The 23713-nt window shown below is 39.0% G+C and overlaps 1 protein-coding gene and 1 long non-coding RNA gene across 27 annotated transcripts in view; one reads left to right on the plus strand and one right to left on the minus strand.

Moving 5' to 3' along the window:
- The window catches only part of SUPT20H (SPT20 homolog, SAGA complex component), a 43552-nt gene extending 41386 nt beyond the window's left edge, over nt 1-2166 (minus strand). For 14 of the 26 annotated variants that reach the window (XM_040448246.1, XM_040448240.1, XM_040448257.1 and 11 more), the window contains exon 1: nt 1731-1849. The gene's annotated coding sequence lies outside the window, so the exon portion shown is untranslated. Of the gene's footprint in view, nt 1-1656; nt 1850-1873 lie in introns of those variants that run through there. The other 12 variants (XM_040448247.1, XM_040448241.1, XM_040448233.1 and 9 more) reach the window with 8 other exon arrangements.
- The window catches only part of LOC121012867 (uncharacterized), a 112164-nt gene continuing 90579 nt past the window's right edge, over nt 2129-23713 (plus strand). The window contains exons 1-2 of the long non-coding RNA XR_005782366.1: nt 2129-2238; nt 6889-7016. This is a non-coding gene — a long non-coding RNA (uncharacterized LOC121012867). The remainder of the gene's footprint in view (nt 2239-6888; nt 7017-23713) is intronic.

The raw sequence follows: 23713 nt of genomic DNA on the forward strand, positions 1-23713 counted from the left end.
CTACATATTCCAGATGTCAGATGCAGCTCCAGTTCCTCCAGCCATTCCTTCCTCAAGCAAACTGGATACACTGCTGAAGAATCTCATTCCTCTAATACATGGATTCTCATCCTAGCTGCACAACAGAATAACTTGGGGAGTTTTAAAAAGTGGTATACCCATGTCGTATCTTCCAGAGATTCTGATTAATTGGTCTGGAGTAGGAACCAGGGATCAGCATTTATTTATGTATTGAGATTGAGAGAGAGAGAGCCCCAGAGATGGGGGGGGGGTATCGTAAGCGGGCTCATCACTCAGTGCAGAGCCTGAGGCAGGGCTTGATCCCAAGACCCGGGGATCCTGACCTGAGCAGAAATCAAGAGTCAGACACTCAACCAACTAAAACACCCAGGCACCCCAATATTTACTGGGACCAGCATTTTTGAAACTCTCCAGGCAATTCAAAGTCTAATTCTGTATCTAACACCCTCTAACTTGTCTGTCTACATAACACTAAGCTAAAAAGCACATCTTCAAGTGACAAAAAACAGTGTTTTTCCACTGTAAAATGATTTTGGTTTCTGGTGAACCCAAAGCTTAGGTTTTGCCAGTCTGGGTTCAAGAAACAAACAAAAACAAGTGACAGGCATCATACAAGTTCCAGGAATAGTATCTTAAAAAGTAAATAAGACATTAATCCTACCTTGCAATAGCTCTTAGATTTAATATGAATTTAAGTTAAGGTGAAAACTTTCTGACCAATGAATCTAAAGACGAAGGCATACCAGGTAGAGGCAAAATACAGTGATTTTCAAATCATATCTTCTTCCACGAAAATTGGGGGAGGATGGGAAGACGAGGCTTAGCAAACTTTAAGTTTTATAGATAAAAACCATTAACTACGTGTACAACTTACAAACCAAACATTATGATTGTATACAGGATTTGCCAGACACTGTGAGAAAACCACTGAAATTATCATCTCCATTTTACAGGATAAGGCACTCAAAACTAACGACTTTGCCAAGATCACACACAGACAAATTCAGTTCACACCTCTCTCAATTTTTACTCTTAGATTCTTTCTAGTAAAGCTTACGACCTTCAGGCTATTCAATCCAGCACCCATTTTTAGATTTTTAAAAACAAAACACTAAAAAAAAAAAAAAAAAAAGACCCAATTCTGCTCAGACTAATATACATATTTTTCCTTAATTTTGATCTAACTTTACTTCATGGTTCTCAACATGTACACGGACTACACTGCACCCAATCTAACCCCGAAAATTCTGTTAATCACTTTCTATTTTCCTATCCGGGACTTTAATGTATTGTACTCAGGCAAACGCAGCCGCTCCTTCAAGCGAAGGTTACAAGAGATGGTTTCCAGGAGCAGTTAGCTTATTAAGTTAAATTCTGAACTCCCGGTAACCAATGCGACAACCAGCAATTAATCCAACTGTAAAACTCGCAATCGTTCCATCGCTTTTCCTGATCGACCTGACTCTTCAACTGTTCGAACTGTTTTCTTTCCAACAACTTAGGGTTTAGCAGTATAACGCCGCAACTCAACAGCCAGGCGACCAGCCTTTATTCAATATGGACACCAAGAAACCCTCCCCCCAATCCCCAGAAGCGCCACGGGAAATTCTCGGGAATTTCCGGAAATACCTATACCTGGAATCCAAAAGTGAAAACTACAACGAAAAGCGTTGCTTGTTAGCACTTCGAGAGGCAACTGAGGCGACTACCTGGAGGGTGCAGGGCCGGGGGGTGGGGGGGGAGCGGGTGGTGCTCAGCTCAGCCCGCCCCGCCTACGGGAACACCGTCCTCCTCCTGAGGAATCCGGGGTCTGGAAAGCCGCGAAAAGCCACTCGGGAAACCGCTCACTCACCTCTGACCCCGGCCAAGATCTCGCGTGCCTAACCGTCCGCAGCGGTCACGCCTCTCCCACCCGCCACCGCCCACCTGTGCGGGATGCCGGCGCGCTGGGCGTCATGACGGCGCCGCTGACTTTGCCGGAATGCGACATGCGGGAACGGGCCCTGCGCTGGAGGCTGCAGGCTCGCTCCGCACGTACCTCACGGGCGCGCCGCAGCTCAGCTGAAGGGTGGTTCCGGCGTCCGCACTTCCGACTGGCGCGCAGGGCGGTGCGAGCCTGTAAACCGCGGGCGGAAGAGGTGGAGCTGGGACGGCTCGGTGGCCCCCGGGAGGCTCGCGGAGCCAGGGGGTGGTGTCGCAGGGGTTGGTACCTACAAGGTTCGTGGGGACTGAGGTCCGGCAGGGGGCGGGGTCCATATTCTCCTTCGCTGGCCCATCTTCCAGTACTGTAAAATGCGGGATAGGATGTGGCTATTTGGTGGGTAGGCTGCCTTTTTGAATTTCTAGAACGAAGAAACTTGCCCTGAGCTTTTATTGCCCAACCCATGCAAATGGAAGGAAATGTCACCATTCCTACAGTTACTAGTCCAAGCCATTCAGCCCTCGATAGTGTATCGTAAAATGCCAATGAATTTAATGTTTAAAAAATTCCAAAAAACAGACAAAAGTAACCTCACTGGGGAGTTCTAACAATTCAGAAATGGAATAACCAGGATATATTGCAATGTCTGATTGCAGTTCTGTACCTTTAAACAACTTTGGTTTTTTGGTTATAAACTTTATTGTTAATATTGAGGTGAAATTCACAGAATATAAAATGAAACATTTTAAGAGTATAATTCAGTAGCATTTGTTACGTTCACGATGTGCAACCAACAACTCTTAATTCCAAAACATTTTTATCACCTCCATTAAGGACTTTCCATTTTTCCCTCTCTTAGACTTTAGCAGACAATAATTACTTGGTGTATTTACCTAATATGGATATTTCACATAAATGGAGTGTGTGACCTTTTTTGTGTCTTTCACTTAGTATAATGTTTTCCAGGTCCACGCACCTTGTAGCAAGTATCAGTATCAGTATTTCATTCCTTTTTATGGTTTATATTCTGTTCCATTGTATGTAAATACCACAATTGTATGCATTCCTCCATTGGTTACCATTTGGGTCATTTACACCTTTGGGCTATTGTGTGTAGTGCTGCTATGGATATTTGTGTGGAAGAATTTGAGTCCTGGTTTTCAATTGGCGGGGGGTGTAGGATGGTATATACTATTACAGAAAACCAGGGCCTGACATAGTTCAAGTATTAAAAAGAGATTTTAATCAGGAACTATTGCAAAAGAGGGAAAGAGACCTCAGTATAGAACTGAGCTCACTTCCAAATAGAGCATGAACAAGTAGGGATTTATAGCCAAGGAGCAGAGTTGGAGGGCAGTGGGTGGAATTTTTTTTTTTTTTTTTGGATGGAAATTTCTTAGTAAGAAATACAGGGATTGGGGGAATTCTGGCTAAGTTGACTTGACAGGGTTCTGGCTGAAGGCACATCGGAGTGATCAGACACCAAGGGTGGAGATTGAGAGTTTGATCAGATATTGAAGGTGATCAGATATCTAGGTGGGTGTTCTTTGTAATCTGATTTAGGATTCTTGCTACAACTGGTTGATACATGTCCCACAAGGCAGACTAAAATCATGGAGAGAGTCTTTGCCAAATACTAGGAGTGGAATTTCTGGGTCATATGGTGATTTTATCCTTAAATATTTGAGGAGTTGATAAACCATTTTCCACAGTGGCAGAGACATTTTATGTACTAACAACGTGTGGTGGTTCCAGTTTCTCCACATCCTCACCAACATTTCTTCTCCTCCTCCTCTTCCTTCTTCTTTTTCTTTTTTTTTTTTTAATTTAAAAAAAAATTTTTTTTAACGTTTATTTATTTTTGAGACAGAGAGAGACAGAGCATGAACAGGGGAGGGGCAGAGGGACAGGGAGACACAGAATCCGAAACAGGCTCCAGGCTGTGAGCTGTCAGCCCAGAGCCCGACGCGGGGCTTGAACTCACGGACCGCGAGATCATGACCTGAGCCGAAGTCGGCTGCCCACCGCCCAACCGACCAAGCCACCCAGGTGCCCCTTCTTTTTTTCTTCTTCTTTTTTTTTAATTATAGCCATCCTACTAGGTATGAAATTGTATCTCATTGTGGTTTTGATTTGCATTTTCTTAAGGCTAGTGATGTTACACATCTTTTCATGCCCTTTTGTCCATTTATATATCTTTGGAGAAGACATTATTCAAGTTATTTTTTTTTTATTCAAGTTATTTTTTTTATTCGTTACTTTATTCAAGTCCTTTGTCTCTTTTTTTTTTTCAATATAATTTATTATCAAGTTGGCTAACATACACTGTACACAGTGTGCTCTTGGTTTGGGGGGTAGATTCCTGTGATTCATCACTTAAATACAACACCCAGTGCTCATCCCAAAACGTGTCCTCCTCAATACCCATCACCCGTTTTCCCCTCTCCCCTGCTCCCCACCCATCAATCCTCAGTTTGTTCTCTGAATTTATGGTTCTCCCTCTCTAACTATATTTTTCCCCTTCCCTTCCCCCATGGTCTCTGTTAACTTTCTCAAGTTCCACATATGAGTGAAAACATATGATATCTTTCTCTGACTGACCTATTGCATTTAGCATAATACCCTCCAGTTCCATCCACATTGCTACAGATGGCAGGATTTCATTCTTTATCATTGCCAAGTAGTATTCCATTGTATATATAGACCACATCTTTATTCATCAGTTGATGGACATTTAGGCCCTTTCCATATTGTTGAAAGTGCTGCTATAAACATTGGGGTATATGTGCCCCTATGCATCAGCACTTCTGTGTCCTTTGGATAAATTCCTAGTAGTGCTATTGCTGGGTCGTAGGGTAGTTCTATTTTAATTTTTTGAGGAACCTCCATACTGTTTTCCAGAGCAGCTACACCAGTTTGCATTCCCACCAGCAGTGCAAGAGGGTTCCTGTTTCTCCACTGCCAACGTCTATTGTTTCCTGAGTTGTTAATTTCAGCAACTCTGACAGGTGTGAGGTGGTATCTCAACGTGGTTTTGATTTGTATTTCCCTGATGATGAGTGATGTTGAGCATCTTTTCATGTGTCTGTTGGCCATCTGGATGTCTTCTTTGGAAAAGTGTCTATTCATGTCTTCTGCCCATTTGTTCACTGGATTATTTGTTTTTCAGGTGTTGAGTTTGGTAAGTTCTTTATAGATTTTTGGATACTAACCCTTTATCCAATATGTCACTTGAAAATATCTTTTCCTATTCTGTTGGTTGCCTTTTAGTTTGGTTGATTGTTTCCTTTGCAGTGCAGAAGCTTTTTATCTTAATGAGGTCCCAGTAGTTCATTTTTGCTTTTAATTCCCTTGCTTTGGAGATGTGTCAAGTCAGAAATTGCTATGGCTGAGGTCAAAGAGGTTGTTGCCTGCTTGCTCCTCTAGGGTTTTGATGGTTTCCTCTTTCACAATTAGGTTTCTCATCCATTTTGAGTTTATTTTTGTGTATGGTGTAAGAAAGTGGTCTAGTTTCATTTTTTTGCATGTTGCTGCCCAGTTCTCTCAGCACCGTTTGCTAAGGAGACTGTCTTTTTTCCATTGGATACTCTTTCCTACTTTGTCAAAGATTAGCTGACCATACATTTGTGGGTCCAATTCTGAATTCTCTAGTCTATTCTATTGGTCTATGTGTCTGTTTTTGTGCCAATACCATACTGTCTTGATGTTTACAGCTTTGTAGTAGTGGCTACAGTCTGGGATTGTGATGCCTTCCGCTTTGGTTTTTATTTTTCAAACTTACTTTGGTTATTCAGGGTCTTTTGTGGTTCCATACAAATTTTAGGATTGTTTGTTCCAGCTTTGAGAAGAATGCTGGTGCAATTTTGATTGGGATTGCATTGAATGTGTAGATTGTTTTGGGTAGTATTGACATTTTAACAATATTTATTCTTCCAATCCATGAGCATGGAATGTTTTTCCATTTCTTTGTGTCTTCTTCAATTTCCTTCATAAGTTTCCTATAGTTTTCAGCATACAGATCTTTTACATCTTTGGTTAGGTTTACTGCCAGGTATTTTATGGTTCTTGATGCAATTGTAAATAGGATCGATTTCTTGATTTCTCTCTCTGTTGCTTCATTATTGGTGTGTAGAAATGCAACTGATATCTGTACATTCATTTTGTATCCTGCAACTCTGCTGAATTCCCGTTATCAGTTCTAGCAGCTTTTTGGTGGAGTCTTTCAGGTTTAACACGTAGAGTATCGTGTCATCTCCTTTGCCTATCTTGATCTATATTCTGGATACTAGACCCTTATCAGATATATGATTTGCAAATATTTTCTCCCATTCTGTAGGTTGTCTTTTCACTGTCTTGCTGATGCCCATTGATGCACAAACTTAAATTTTTGAACAAAGCCCAGTTTATTTTTTCTACTATGGCTTGTGCTTTTGACGTCATACTTAAAAACCCATTACCGTGGTGCCTGAGTGGCTCAGTTGGTTGAGTGTCTGACTTTGGCTCAGGTCATGATCTCACAGCTCGTGAGTTTGAGCCCCGCGTCGGGCTCTGTGCTGACAGCTCGGAGCCTGGAGCCTGCTTCGGATTCTGTGTCTCCCTCTCTCTCTGCCCCTAACCCACTCACATTCTGTCTCTGTCTCTCTCAAAAATAAAAATAAACATTAAAAAAAATTTAAAAAACCCATTACCAAATCCAAGTTCATAAGGGTTGTCAAAAACTGAACTCTGCACACTGAGTGAAGTAGAAGGATGAGTTTATTGTAGGATAAAGCAGAAGGATGAGTTTATTGCAGTTGTTTTGACCTGTAAGCTGGGAAACTCAAGGCTAAAAGAATAATGAGTTTCAAGTTGCTCATAGACTAAAAGGTGTTTATGGAGTTAAATGTGGAAGTTACTTGGCTTTTTCTGTTGATTGGTTGCTTGGTCTTCTTTCTTATTTGTATCAGTGTAACTGAAATGAGAGATAGGAGAAACAAGAAAGTTGAAAGATGTTACGAACAGACTTGGCATTGGGGATTGTCTAGCATCCTGTGCTGATTTCTGAGAAGAGCCATAAATTACTGCAATTTTTCAGGTAAGGCTAAGTTTTATTTATTTTTTAATGTGCCTGCATTGGCCAACACCATTTTGTTGCCATGATAAGTGACTCCATTTTAGTTTTAATTTTATAGTATTTAACCCTAGGATTTCCTATAAGAATTTTATTATTTTTAGCTCATGTGTTTAAGTCATTGGTTCACATTCAGCTAGTTTTTGTACATGTTGTGTAATCAGGTTTTTGTTCCATTCTTTTGTATGTTGTCCCAGAACCATTTGTTGAAGAGACTATTCTTACTCCCAATGACTGGTTTTGACCTCCTTATAAAAAAATCAATCTGCCATGCATGTATGGGTTTGTTTCTAGACTGTTAATTCTATTCCATTGGTCTATATGTCTATCCTATGTCAGTATAGGTATTCCCTGCTTTTCAAAAGTTTGTGTTATACCACTTTACTTTTACAAAAGACCTACATTACTACCTACTTTTGCTAACTGAAAGAAATCTGAAAAGGATTTTCCCTTTTATGACAAAAGGTAAAAAGAGACACACTAGCGTTCAGCATTTGTTTTGCAGTGAGTCTTTATAGAGGCAGTGTGCACCCTTAGCCATAAGAGAGGCACAGCCAAGCTCTTTCCCTGGGAACTACATCTCAGCACCAAGCCATCATAGCTTTGAACTGTACCTGTGAGCATCTGTGCTTAATCTTGATGTATGTTGTGCATCCATTAGCAAGATCAGAGTATCAGAAAAGCCTACTACAAATTATTTTTGGGGCCTGGGAATGTTCAAAAATATTTTCCATCTAAATTTATGGTAATTGCTTCTTCACTCCTTGCCATTTCTGTTTATGAAAGGTTTCATAGGAACTCATTTTTGGATAGTAGGAAGAAACCTGTACCACACTTTTGATTACAGTAGCTTTGTAGTAATTTTTGAAATTGGGACGTGTAAGTCCTCCAGTTTTGTTCTTCTCTAATATTATTTTTTATTTAAAAAATAGTTTTTTTATTTAAAAAACGTTTGTAATGTTTATTATTTTTGAGAGACAGAGAGACACAGAGTGCAAGCAGGGGAGGGACAGAGAGAGAGGGAGACACAGAATCCCAAGCAGGTTCCAGGCTCTGTGCTGTCAGCACAGAGCCCAACATGAGGCTTGAACTCACAGACTGCAAGATCATGACCTGAGCTGATGTCAGCTGCTTAACTGACTGAGCCACTCAGGTGCCCCTCTCTAATATTATTTTGGCTATCCTGCAACTTAATATGAATTTGAGGGTTAGCCTTTCCATTTTTGCAAAAATGCCAAAGGGATTGTATTGAATTGGTAGATCACTTTAATAAGTATTGGTCTGTTAATCCAATCCATGAGCATGATGTCTTTCCATTTACTTAGGTCTTCTTTAATTGTTTTTCATCAATGTTTTGTGAGTTTTAGTACACAAACTTTTCACCTTTCTAATTAAATTTATCCCTAGATATTTCATCTTTTTGAATGCTGTCTTAGTCTGCTTAGGTTGCTGTAACAAAATACCATACACCAAGTGCCTTAAACAATAGAAATTTCTTTCTTACAGTTCTAGACACCGGGAATCCAAGATCAAGGTTCTGGCCAATGTGGTTTCTGGTGAGAGTTTTCTTTTGGGCTTGTAGACAGCTCCCTTCTCACTTTGCCCTTCCATAGTGGGGAGGGAGAGAAGGAAAGGGAGACAGAGTATACTCTTGTGTCTGTTCTTAAAAAGCTACTAATCTATCAGATCAGGGCCTCACCCTTATGATGTCATTTAACCTTAAATTACCTCTTTATAGGCCTTATCTCCAAAAAACAATCACATTGGGGATTAGGGCTTCAACATATGGATTTGATGGGGGGTGGGGAGGGAGATGATTCACTCCATAGCAGATGATATTATAAATGCAATTATTACTTAATTTACTTTTTGGATTATTCATTGTTGGTATATAAAAAAAAAACACAACAAAAAGTTTTTTGAGTGCTGATCTTGTACTCTGGAAATTTGCCAGATTTGTTTATTAGCTCTAATAGTTGTGTGTGTGTGTGTGTGTGTGTGTGTGTGTGTGTGTGTGTGTTCTTTAGGGTTTCTATATATATAGTATTATAGCATCTGTTAATTGAGATAGTTTTATTTCTTCTTCACAACTTGGATGCCTTTTAATTCTTTCTCTTGCCTAATTGCTTTGGCTAGAGTCATTCTTTCATTTTAAGGAATTGGCTCATGCAATTGTGGAAGCTGGCAAGTCTGAAATTTATAGGGCAGACTGGTAAGCTGAAAACTCAGGCAGGAGTTGATGCTGCAATCTTGAGACAGAATTTGTTCTTTTCCAAGAAACCTCAGTTTTTGCTGTAAAGGCCTTCGTGTATTATCAAACTTGATTAAAAAAGTCCTACCCATATCATCAAGAATAATATCCTTTACTTAGAATCAATCAATTGTAGATGAAAAACACATCTACAAAATACCTTCACAGTACACCTGGGTTACTGTTTGATTAGATAGGTGGGTACTGTGGCCTAGGAAAGTTGACACGTAAAACCAACCATCATGCCCAGTGTGATAGATAGTTTTATTAGTTTATAATTTTTTTAAATAAAAAAATTCACTTTTCTCATGGCTTAAGTTTGGGTAGAGTATACTTCCCCACCGTAGTGACTTTGCATTTTGCCATATGACTTACTTTGGCCAATGGAATTGTGAGTGGATGTAACACATGTCCACTAATTGGGAAATTAGCTGGGGTCTTGGAGAGAAGGAGAAGGCATGTATATTCTGAATCCTTTGGCTTTTCATGTGCATGTGTGTGTTTCTGTAGGCAATTATATAGTGTCCAGCTTGAAATGGCTCCTACTGGCAAAAGAAATAATACTTGCAGCACCAAGGATAATTAAAAGGTTTTTACTGCAATGGATTGAAGCATATTAAATATGTTAAGAGTACATGAATTCTTTTTTCTTTTTTTAATGTTTATTTATTTATTTTGAGAGAGAGAGAGAGAGAGAGAGAGAGAGAGAGAGTATGAATGAGCAGGGGAGGGGCAGAGAGAGAGAGAGAGAGAGAGAGATCGAGAATCCCAAGCAAGCTCCTTGCTGACAGCGCAGAGCCCAATGTGAGGCTTGAACTCATGAACGATGAGATTAGGAACTGAGCCAAAACCAAGGTTTGGCGATTGACTGAGCCACCCCAAAAGTTCTTGATATTGCTACATGAATTCTTAATATTTCTTAAGAAAAAAAAAAACACCTCACTAGTCACGTTGAGGAATGCTAGGACACCAATTCATTATTCTGAAATTAGTAAATAAAGGTTAAAAAAATAACTACCCTGCTTTCCTACACAAACTGAAATTCAGAGTAACCAAATTGCTGATGAAGAAAAACTAATAGAAAACATCCAATGAATAAGTGAAGGAGGAATGATAGAGTTATCGCTGTTTTGCAACCCATAAGAAAATAATGCTTCTAGGAAATAATAGGTCCAGTTCCACATATAAGGAGCTCAGAAGTTGATACTCCATCTTAATAATAAGCAAAAAGATGAACAAACTGAAAAATCAACAACTCTTCTTAGATCTGCAAGAGAAGTGAAGTCACAGGGCACACACTGCCCCCAAATTAGAAACTGACAGATGACTACAGATTCACAACTTATTGGAGCAGCAGCCTCTGTGAGAACCAGTGCTGGGTAGGGAAACTGAACTGCAATTGAATTGCTGGAGGTTCAGTGTCGACAACGTTGAGAGTTAAAATCTCCAGGGGGACCCAGTCATGAGGCAGCCCCCACACTTATAAGTTTATACCTCCAAGAATTCTACCAGGATCTCACAGTAAATATCAGAGAAAAATCTTATGATTCATGCAGGAGAAGAGGAAGAAGAACCATTAAAAAAAAAAAAAAAAAAAAAAAGAACTGTATTCTTAGTAAGGTTTGTCCTCAGAGGAAACCAGTTAGTCAGATTAGGGGTTTTATCAGAGCCTAGATCACCTGGTGGAAAGGAAATACTCAACTCTAGCCCACTCTAGCCATCCTGTCCCATATGTGGGAGGAATGGGGAGGAGGCAGAGAAGCACTTGTGAGGTTCATAGTTCAGAGGCATAGGCTCACTGAAAGACTGAGGCCTACTCATGGGACTGTAGAATGCTTTCCTCCCCTAAGCCTCACCATTATATTACTAAAGGCCTATTTACAGCAGTTCCTTTTACATAGTGCATCATGTCCAGCTATCAAGAAAAAATTACAAGACATTTTAAAAGGCAAAAAATATAGTTTGAAGAGACAGAGCAAGCATTAGAACCAGACATGGCATGGATATTGGAATGATCAGACTGGGAATTTAAAACCGAGAGTAATTTGCTGAAGGCTTTAATGGATAAAGTAGACAGAATGCAAGAAAAGATGGGCAGTGTGAGCATGGAGACGAAAGTCTTAACAGAACCAAAAATAAATGCTAGAGACCAAAAAATGTGTAAAAGAAAGGAAGAATGCCTTTGATGGGCCTATTAGTAGACTGGGCTGGCAGAGGAAATAATAACTCATGATTGCCAAATAACCATTAGGTAGAATGTTGAAAGAGAACTTTATAAAAAGTGGATCAGGCTGCCAACACTTGATCAATCTTAACAGTACCATAGTGAGATGATCAAATATTCTGTGCTTTGTCATATGACATGTTTCATATTGTTACTATTTATGATATATTTTCACAAAATCAGAAATTGAATCTGAATCTAATGAAGCCTACAGGTCTACCAGTTTACTTGAAAAAAGAGGCACAGAGTAACATGTTAAGTAACACCGTGATACTACAATCCACCCAGTACATGATGTGGTAACCACTGTAGGAAAACGGACTGTGAACTTGCCATGTTGATATTAAGGAATTACTGTTAACTGATATAGGCTGGATTTTGTGCCTCCCCTCTCCCCATTCATATGCTGAAGCTCTAATCCCTAGTACCTCAGAATGTGACTACAGTTGGGAATAGAGCCTTTAAAGAGGTGATTAAGTTAAATGAGGCTGTTAAGGTGGGTCCTAATCCAATATGACTCATACCCTTGTAAAAAGAGGTGGGGACACATAAAGAGACACCAGGGATGTGAACACATAAATCTGTGGTATTTTATAATGGCAGACCAGCAAATGAGTACAATAACATTAGGTGGAACAGTGAATTTTTGGTTATAAGAATAACAGAAATGAACCTTATCTATTAGAGATACAAAATATAGTGTTTACAGGTGAAATTATGAATTTTGTAATATGGTTTAAAATACTTAAAAAATACATGGTAGATGAAATAAGAATGGTAAGTTATTGGTAATTACTGAAACTGAGTAAGAGGTATTAGTAATGCATTTTATCTCCACTTTTGTATATGTTTGAAAATGTCCAAAATAAATAAACGTATGCACATGCAACCACAGACACATACATACCATATGCCAATATATGCTAGATGAAATATAGTTTTACTCAGAATTCTGGTTCAAACTCATCTAGTCTCATGGATTTGGCTATTGCCCATGTGCTAAAGACTCTCAAGTCCTCAGTTTTATCCATTTCTGGTAACTCAACATTTTTACTTGTTGTGCCAGAGGCCTTTCACATGTAAAATGTCCAAAATTAATTCACATCTTTTCCTTCAGATTTTCCATGTTTGTCTGGTGGTGATCATCAGCTTTCCACAGATAAGAGTCTGGCTTAGAGATCTCCTCTCTTAGGCCCCACATCTCACCAGTCCTCAAGTTTCTGGTGTCGTATTTCTGAATGCCTGTCAGGTCTGGCCTCTCCTCTCTGATGTCAATTCCATGGTTCTCATTCTGGTTTACTGTATTCACACCTGGATAGCTGTAGGTCCCTCTTACCTGCAGTCCCTGCTTCCTTTCTTATCCTGGGTCTCCCACTCAGTTATGTTCAGATTGTTGCTAAAGTCATCTTTTTTGTCATAACTTTTTAAAGAAAGTTGGACAGATAATACATGAACATAAAGCAGTACAAAAATATATAACAATAAAAAAGTGAGTCTATTATTGTGGCACAGTTTATGATAGCACAGATCCAGAAGGAACCAAATTTTCATCAAAAGGTAACCTGAGTAAACCAGGATAGGGCCCCATAGTACACTAATCTGGCCCTAAAAAGGAATGAAAAATATATCTCTTTATAGCATGTATTGTTATGTGAAGAAAGCCCCACACCTACAATGACACCTGATTCCTTTTATTTTTATTTTTTAAATAAAAAATAAATAAATAATGTTTATTTATTTATTTTGAGAGAAAGAGAGGGAGAATGCATGTTTGCAAGCGTGGGAGGGGCAGAGAGAGAGGGAGAGACAGAATCCCAAGGGGCGTGGGGCTTGTCCCATGAACAGTGAGATCAAGACCTAAGCCAAAATCAAGAGTTAGATGCTTAACCAACAGCCACCCAGGTGCCCTTCACACCTGATTCCTTTTAGTGGGGAAGGAGAGCACAACTTGGCACTAATAGTGTTCGTGGCTTTCAGATTAGTCATTGTTTCGAGGTATTTCAGTGGACAGTGGTAGGAAATAAATATAAGTGTAAATAAAAATAAAAAGTAAATATATTGACATACATCATGAACTTGTGTGGACATTTTAATTTAAATTCAGTATTTTGGGTTTTTATTTAACCTCTTTATCTTAAGTGTATATAGGCTTTCTCCCACAGTGAAAATGCTCATCCCCAAGTGCACCAAAATAATGACCATTGCTTTGTCCTATGTAACATTTGCAACTGTTTCAGAATAATAACACCAAGACTACCATCAACAATACGATTACTGTAACATTTAAAAAATTTTTAAAGATGTTTTTGTAGAGTATATACTATTAGAAATACACCTACAAATTGTGTTTTTTTTTAAAGAGACATTTGAAATGTCTTTCAGTATGGTTTTGCTTTTGTTTTTAGGAATTGATTTTTTTAATAATTTACTTTCATAAAAATGTGAAATAAATATGTAGTTACATATCAAATCTACAAATTAGGTTAAACTCAGAAATTCTAGCTTCTATTCCAGTTCCCTCATCCTGTTCCTCTTTCCCTATATTGGTAACAAAACTATATTAGTTGTTTTTTTTTTTGGTTTATTCTATTTAATATAGTTACTATATACATGTATATTAAATATGCATGTATTTATTGTATATTATATATGTATATATATGTATGTATATATATGTGTCTTTTGTTACTAATACTAATGGAAACTGGTAAATAAAGAGAGGATTAAAGCATTTTATTCTGTTTTTGTAATTTTCTGTGCCTTAAGGGATTCAATTAACTTATGAAAAGTTTCTTTTTAAAGAATAAAAGCTAATAGAACTTCCAGGGAGGATGGCAGAATAGGAGGACTCTAAGCTCACCTCCTCCCACAAGTACACCCAGATAACACCCACATCAGTGAAAAAAGCTCAGAAACCCAAAGACTGGCAGAACAGACTCCACAGAGCTAAACACAGAGAAAGACCACCTAAAAAATGCTAGGAAAATTCTGAGAAAATAACTCAGAAACCCAGACTGGCAGAACAGACTCTGCACAGCTAAACACAGAGAAGAGCCAAATAAAAAATGCTAGGAAGGGCAGAGATGCAGTTAGGAATAAAACTGACTTGCCAAACGACCCACAGTGGGGGAGGGAGAAGACCAGACTCCACACCAGGCACTCCAGGCTTGGGGGACTTGCACTGGGAAGATGAATCCCTATAACATTTGGCTTTGAAAACCAGAGGGGATTAATATCACCAGTTTTTGTAATCAGTGGGGCTTAGCAGTGCTTAAAAAGCAGTGACTCAGCTCTGGGAGAGGGGAGGGTGATAGGAAACTGAGTCTCTACCTTTAAAGAGGCAGCATAGCAGAACACAACAATCTGCATAACTTGAGCCACAGAACTTGTCAGGTATGTGGTGCAGAGAGGTGAACTGGGAGAGAGAAGTCACAGAGGGTAGGGATCTGTTTTTGTGGAGAGGGAAAGAGGAAGGGGGGGACAGGAGTGCAGCAGGTCCAAGGGTTTTGTGGGCCACATGAGGAGAAGTGGTTCCGCTTCTTGGAGGGCATTTGGTAGAGGCCATATGGCCTCCCCACAGGCAAAGGCCCCAGGGGACCCCAGAGAACAGCCACATTTGTTGGTATTGGAACAAAGTTTCCAGAGTGTGGTGAAATCTAGTGCCAGCTGTATATTGGGATTTGCCATAATCTCTGAACCTCTGCTGCAGGGAAATTGCATAAATGTTCCCTCGGGCAAGCTGGTACCAGGCCATTGCTCAGCAAGACCCTCCCCCAGAGGGTCAGAGTGGGTCCACACCACTGGGTTCTCAGAAGTGAGAGGTTTGGAAACATAGCCCCAATTTTGATAAAATTTGGGAGGGAGGTGCTGCCTGGCAGGCTGACAGCTTGGACCTGGACAGTGTAGAAGCAGGGAGTGGACAGAAGCCTGAGACAAAGGAAGGGTACTTGATTGTGGGTCAATGAAAGTGCAGAGTTCCTGTGCCAGAAACTAGGAAGCTGGGTGATGCCATTTTCACCTCTCTCATGCATGCACATATACCTGCATGGGCATGCGTACCACACCTATCCACCCCAGTAAGCTAAGCAGCATCACCTAGTGGAGAAAGGAGTTGTTACACCTCACCCCACCCAACTGCACCCTCCAAGCACAATCCCTTATAGACCAGCACAAGTCCCTCTACCAGCTTAGTGTATGGACTATAGAGTACTTCATAGTTTGAGCTCTAGGGGAAATTGGATGTAACTTCATTTGGGTTTCATTCTGTTTTGCTGTTAATCTATTCTTTTTTTTTTTTTTTTTTGCTTTAAATGTTTTTTTCTTTTTGTTTTTTTTCTTTTTCTTGGATACAAAAAGAATATTTTAATTTTTATTTTCCTTTTTAAAATTCTTTTTACTATGTTTTTATTTTTTTTGTAAAGTCTTTTATTCTATTTCACTTTATTTTATTGTATACTTTAATTTTTAAATTTTTTCTCTTTCTTTTTTTCTCTTCCTTCCCTTTTTTCTCTATTCTATCAAGCTTCTTTCAACGACCAGACCAAACACACTAAGATCGAGATTCCTTTATTTGATTTTTTGTGTTGTTCTTAATTTTTTTTATTTTTTATTCTTTATTCTTTATTTTATTAATTCTTTTTTCCCTCTGAAATGACAAAACAAAGGAATTCACCCCAAAAGAAAGAACAGGAAGAAATGACAGCCAGGGGCTTACTCAACACAGATATAAGCAAGATGTCTGAACTAGAATTTAGAACCACGATAATAAGAATACTAACTGGGGTTGAAAAAACCATAGAATCCTTTTCTCTGGAGATGAAAGAAGTAAAATCTAGCTAGGACAAAATTAAAAATGCTATAACCGAGATGCAATCTCGAATGGCTGCCATGGCAGCAAGGATGGATGAAGCAGAGCAGTGAATCAGCGATATAGAAGACAAAAATTATGGAGAACAATGAAGCAGAAAAAAAGAGGGGAAACTAAAGCAAAAGAGCATGCTACAAGAATTAGAGAACTCAGTGCCTTACTACATCTGAATCATAGGAATCGCAGAAGATGAAGAAAGTGGAAAGGGGGTAGAAATTTTATGTGAGCAAATTATACTGGAAAACATTGCTAATTGGGGAAAGACACAGACATCAAAATCCAAGAAGCACGGAGAATTCCCATTAGATTAAAAACAAACAAAAAAAGACCACCAACAAAGCATATCATAGTCAACTTCACAAAATATACAGACAAGGAAAGAATTATGAAAGCAGCAAGGGAAAAAAAGTCTTCCTATAGGTTAAGTCTTCCTTAACCTATAAGGAAGAGAGATCAGGTTTGCAGCAGACCTATCCCCAGAAACTTGACAGGCCAGAAAGGAGTGGCAGGATATATTCAATGTGCTGAATCAAAAAAATATGTGGCCAAGAAGTCTTTATCCAGCAAGGCTGTCATTCAAAATAGAAGGAGATGGGGCGCCTGGGTGGCGCAGTCGGTTAAGCGTCCGACTTCAGCCAGGTCACGATCTCGCGGTCCGTGAGTTCGAGCCCCGCGTCGGGCTCTGGGCTGATGGCTCAGAGCCTGGAGCCTGTTTCCGATTCTGTGTCTCCCTCTCTCTCTGCCCCTCGCCCGTTCATGCTCTGTCTCTCTCTGTCCCAAAAATAAATAAACGTTGAAAAAAAAATTAAAAAAAAAAAATAGAAGGACAGATATGAGTTTCCCAGACAAATGAAAACTAAAGGAGTATGTGACCACTAAACTAGCTCTGCAAGAAATTTTAAGGGGGCCTCTCTGAGGAGAGAAAATCTGAAACAAAACAAAAAAGACCAAAAGCAACAAAGACAGGACCAGAGAACACCACCAGAAACACCAACTCTAACAGGCAACACGATGGCAATAGATTCATATATTTCAGTACTCACTATAAATGTCAATGGTCAAACTGCTCCAATCAAAATACAAAGGGTAACAGAATGAATAAGAAACAAGATCCATCTGTGTGCTGTTTACAAGAGACATTTTAGACCTAAAGACACCTTCAGATTGAAAGCAAGGGATGGACAACCATCTATTATTCTATTGGTTGCCAAAAGAAAGCTGGAGTAGCCATACTTATATCAGACAACCTAGATTTTAAAATAAAGACTGTAACAAAGGATGAATAAGGGCATTATATCATAATTAAGGGGTCTCTCCACCAACAGGAGCTAACAATTGTAAACACTTATGCCCCCAGTTTGAAAGCACCCAAATATATAAATCAGTTAATCACAAACATAAAGAAACTCATTGACAATAATACCATAATAGTAGGGAACTTCAACACTTCCTATACAGCAATGGACAGATCATCTTAGCAGAAAATCAACAAGGAAACAATGGCTTTGAATGACACACTGGACTGGATGGACTTCACAGGTATATTCAGAACATTTTATCCTAAAACAGCAGAATACACATTATTCTCGAGTACAGATGGAAAATTCTCCAGAATAGATCACATACTGGGACACAAATCAGCCCTCAACAAGTACAAAAAGATCGAGACCATACCATGCATATTTTCAGACCACAATGCTATGAAACTTGGAATCAACCACAAGAAAAAATTTGGAAAGACCATGAATACTTGGAGATTAAAGAACATCCTACTATAGAATGAATGGGTTAACCAAGAAATTAAAGAGGAAATTAAAAAGCCACAAAAATGATAATAGCCTAAAATCTCTGGAATGCAGCAAAGGCACTCATAAGAGGGAAGTATATTCAGTCCAGGCCTTCCTGAAGAAGGAAGGAAGGCCCCAGATACACAACCTAACCTTACACCTTAAAGAGCTGGAAAAAGAAGAGCAAATAAAGCCCCAAACAAGCATAAGATGGGAAATAATAAAGGTTAGAGCAGAAATCAATGATATTGCAATTAAAACAACAACAACAACAACACAGTAGAGCAGATCAATGAAACCAGGAGCTGGTTCTTTGACAGAATTAACAAAATTGATAACCCTCTAGCCAAACTGATCAAAAAGAAAAAGGGAAAGGACCCAAATAAATAAAATCATGAATGAAAGAGGTCACAACGAACACTGAAGAAATACAAACAATAATAGGAGAGTATATGAGAAATTATATGCCAATAAATTGGGCAATCTGGAAGAAATGGACAAATTCCTAGAAATGTATAAGGTACGAAACCTGAAACAGGAAGAAATAGAAAACTTGAACAGACCCATAACCAGTAAAGAAATTGAATTAATAATAAAAAATCTCCCCCAAAACAAGAATCCAGGCCTGGATGGTTTTCCAGGGGAATGCTACCAAATATTTAAAGAAGAGATAACACTTATTCTTTTGAAGCAGTTCCAAAAAATAGAAATGAAAGGAAAGGTTCCATACACATTCTACAAGGCCAGCATTACCTTGATTCCAAAACCAGACAGACCTCACTAAAAAGAATTACAGACCAATTTCCCTGATGAACATGGATGCAAAAATCTTCAACAAGATACTAGTCAACTGGATCCAACAATACATTAAAAGAATTATTCATCATGATCAAGTGGGATTTATACCTGGGATGCAGGGCTGGTTCAATATGCACAAATCAATCAATGTGATGCATCATATTAATAAAAGAAAGAATAATAACCATGTGATCCTCTCAATAGATGCAGAGAAAGCATTTGACAAAATACAACATCCTTTCTTGATAAAAACCCTCAATAAAGTAGGGATAGAAAGATCATACCTCAAGATCATAAAAGCTATATACAAAAGACCCACCACTGATAATCATCCTCAATGGGGAAAAACTGACAGCTTTCCCCCTAAGGTCAGGAATATGACAAGGATGTCCATTCTCACCACTGTTATTTAACATAGTGTTGGAAGTCCTAGCCTCAACAGTCAGGCAACACAAAGAAGTAAAAGGCAGCCAAATTGGCAAGGAGGAAGTCAAATTTTCACTATTTGCAGATGACATAATACTCTATGTAGAAAACCCAAAATATTCCACCAAAAAACTGCTAGAACGGATTCATGAATTCAGTAAAGTCTTAGGATATAAAATCAATGCCCAGAAATCAGTTGCATTTCTATACACTAATAATGAAGCATCAGAAAGAGAAATCAAGGAATCAATCTCATATACAGTTGCACCAAAAAACCATAAAATACCAAGGAATAAACCTAACCAAAGAGAACTGAAAACTATACACTGAAAACTATAGAAAGCTTATGAAAGAAATTAAAGACACAAAGAAATGGAAAACCATTCCATGGTCATGGGTTGGAAGAACAAATATTGTTAAAACATTGATAACTACCCAAAGCAATCTAAACATTCAATGCAATCCCTATCAAAATAACACCAGCATTCTTCACAGAGCTAGAACAAACAACCCTAAAATTTGTACGGAACCAGAAAAGACCCTGAATAGCCAAAGGAATCCTGAAAAAGAAAACCAAGGCTGGAGGCATCACAATTCTGGACTTCAAGATGTATTACAAAGCTGTAATCATCAAGACAGTATGTCACAAAAACAGACACAGATCAATGGAACAGAATAGAGAACACAGAAATGGACCCACAAACATATGGCCAATTCATCTTTGACAAAGCACAAAAAAAAATCTAATAGAATCAAAACAAATGGTGTTGGGAAAAATGGACAGCAACATGCAAAAGAATGGACCTGGACACTGTCTTACACCATACACAAAAGTAGACTCAAAGTGGTTAAAAGACCTAAAATTGAGACAGGAAGCCATCAAAATCCTAGAGGAGAAAGCAGGCAAAGACTTCTTTGACCTCGGCCACAGCAACATCTTCCTCAACATGTCTCTGGAGGCAAGGGAAACAAAAGCAAAAATGATCTATTGGGATCTGATCAAGATAAAAACTTCTGCATGGCGAAGGAAGCAATCAGCAAAACTAAAGGCAACCAGTGGAATGGGGAAGATATTTGCAAATGACATATCAGATAAAGGGTTAGTGTCCAAAATCTATAAAGAACTTACCAAACTCAACACGAAATAAATAAAAAATCCATTAAAGAAATGGGCAAAAGACATGAATAGACACTTTTCCAAAGAAGACATCAAGATGGCTAACAGACACATGAAAAAATGGTCAACATCACTCATCATCAGGGAAATACACATCAAAACCACAATGAGATACCACTTCACACCTGTCAGAATGGCTAATATTAACAACTCAGGCAACAATAGATGTTGGCGAGGATGTGAAGGAAGAGGAACCCTCTTGTACTGCTGTTGGGAATGCAAACTGGTGCAGCCACTCTGGAAAACAGTATGGAGGTTCCTCAAAAAATTAAAAATAGAACTACCCTAGAATCCAGCAATTGCACTACTATGTATTTATACAAAGGATACAGGTGTTCTGTTTCGAAGAGACACATGTACCCTGATGTTTATAGCAGCACTATTGACGATAGCCAAAGTATGCAAAGAGCCCAAATGTTCATCGACTGATGAATGGATAAAGAAGGTGTGGTGTATATATACAATATAATATTACTTGGCAATCAAAAAGAATGAAATCTTGCCATTTACAACAATGTGGATGGAACTATAGTGTATTATGGTAAGCCAAAGTAGTCAGAGAAAGACAAATATCACATGACTTCACTCGTATATGGAATTTAAGATTAAAAAACAGATGAACATAAGGAAAGGAAGCAAAAACAATATAAAAACAGGGAGGGGGACAAACATAAGAGACTCTTAAATACAGAGAACAAACTGAGGGTTGCTGGAGGGGTTTTCATTGGGGGAATTGGCTAAATGGGCAAGGGGTGTTAAGGAGAACATCATTGGGATGAGCACTGGGTGTTATATATAGGTGATGAATCACTGGATTCTACTCCTGAAATCATTATTGCACTATGCTAACTAACTTGGATGTAAATTAAAAAAAAAAAAAGCAGTATAACAAATAGCCCCACTGAGATATAGCATGGAAGCTGCAGTTTGAAAAAGTCGTGGGGTATAGGGGAAGGTTCATTTACAAATCTTAGGAAATGTGCTGGAGGGGCAGGGATCATTAGGAGACTTCTTCAAGGATAAAAGATCTGACAGACACCATTTCCCTCCCCTGCCCCCAGCTTTCATATATCTGTGGGAACCAGTGCTAACACTTTTCTACCTAGCTTGCTAACCACATGCCCTGCCCCTGCCCTCTCTTTCAGACCTGCCCCCTCCAACCTGGCCTCTGCAGGAGTTTTCCAAAGTTGCTCCAGGTCTCCTCCCACAGCAGAGTTGTGCTAATACCTGTGCCACACCCTCATATTCTCCTCTGGGCCCACCCCATCTAGCACACCTTTGGCAAGAGTCTGTGGAAGGCCACTCCTGCCCTGGAGAGGGGGTAAGAGAACCAGTTTGACTGTGGCCCCAGCAGTTGGCTAGGGGACAGACATCTGGTCTGACTGCAGACCCCTCCCATGAATAAAGGTTCTGAGGACAAACAGGGTGAGTGTTCTTCAGTTAGGTGTGACTGGAGCTCTGGTATATGCTTAGTCTGACACAAAGCCCAAGGCAACCCCATATTGGCCCATTAATAACACAGAGACCAAACCCTACCTATATCAGGTGAAAGAACCATTGCAGATGACTGGACTGAAGGCAAATGTGCCTTAGCTACAATGGTGGTGCACACAACATACATAGGAGAGAGACATCCCTGAAGTGCTAGGGGCATTGTTACTGCAGGGCAGTGTAGGAGCTTTTCTTCATAAAGCCACTGCTTTCACATGCAGGAGACATACTTGACTTTCTTAGCACATAGAAGCATATCCAGATAGGTAGACAAAATGAGGAGACAGAGGCAGAGAACTATGTCCCAAATGAGAGAAAAGAACAAAATCACAAGAGAGCTAAATGAAACAGAAATGAGTAACATGAATGATTGAGAATTTAAAGTAATGGTCATAAAGATATTCACTGGACTTGAGACAAGAGTAGAAGACATCAGTGAGACCCTCAACAAAGAGGTAGAAAACATAAAAAAGAACCAGAGATGAAAAACTTAATAATTTAAATTAAAAATATACCAGAGGGAATAAGTAAGAGACTAGAGGAAGTGTAAGAATGTATCAGTGACCTGGAGGACAGAGTAATGAAAAAATAATGCTGTAAAAGAAAGAAAAAAGAATAATAAAAACCGAGAAGCAATTAAGGGAACACAGTGACCACAAGTGTTAACATTTGCATTCTAGGGATCCCATTAGAAGAAGATAGAGAAAAGGGGGAAGAAAATTGATTTGAAGAAATAGGAGCTGAAAACTTTCCTAACTTGGAGATGGAAACAGAAATCCAGATCCAGGAGGCAGAGAGCCCCCAACAAATTCAATCCAAGGAGGTCCACACCAAGACACATAGTAATTAAAATGGCAGAAAATAATGATAAAAAGAGAACTCTAAAAGCAGCAAGAGAAAGTAAAACAATTACATACAGAGGAAACCTCATAAAACTATCAGAAGAGACTTTGCAGGCCAGAAGGGATTGACATGATATATTCAAAGTGCTGAGAGGAAAGAATCTGCAGCCAAGAATATTCTATCCAGCAAGGCTATCACTTAGAATAGAAGAAGGCACAAAGACTTTCCCAGACAAAAATTAAAGGAATTCATCACCAAGCCTACCCTATAAGAAATATTAAAGGGGATTCTTTGAATGGAAAGAAAAGACCCTAAGTAAGAGTAAGAAAGTAGGAGGCACAAAAAACGCAAAATTAAGCATATCTATAAAAATCAGACAAAGGATTCACAAAAGAGAAGAAAGTAAGCCATGGCACCATGCCTGAGTGATGGGGAGAAGAGTAAATATTTAGTGCTTTTAGAATGGGCTCAAACTTATGTAGCCATCAAATTAATAGAGACTGCTATATGCATACAATGTTATATGTAAACCTAATGGTAATCACAAATCAAAAACTGGTAATAGATATCAAAAAGAAAGAGAAAGAGAGAGAAGTAATCCAAGTATATCGCTAAAGAAAGCTGGCAAATCACGACAGAAGGGAGCAAGAGAAGAAAGGAACAGAAAAGAACTACAAAAACAACTCTAAAACAGCAAAATGGCAATAAGTGTATATCTATCAATAATCTTTGAATGTAGGGGTGCCTGGGTAGCTCAGTCAGTTAAGCATCCGACTTTGGCTTCAGTCATGATCTTG

This window comes from Herpailurus yagouaroundi, unplaced genomic scaffold, assembly GCF_014898765.1.
Source record: "Herpailurus yagouaroundi ecotype Mexico unplaced genomic scaffold, PumYag 197, whole genome shotgun sequence".
Taxonomy (NCBI): Eukaryota; Metazoa; Chordata; class Mammalia; order Carnivora; family Felidae; genus Herpailurus; species Herpailurus yagouaroundi.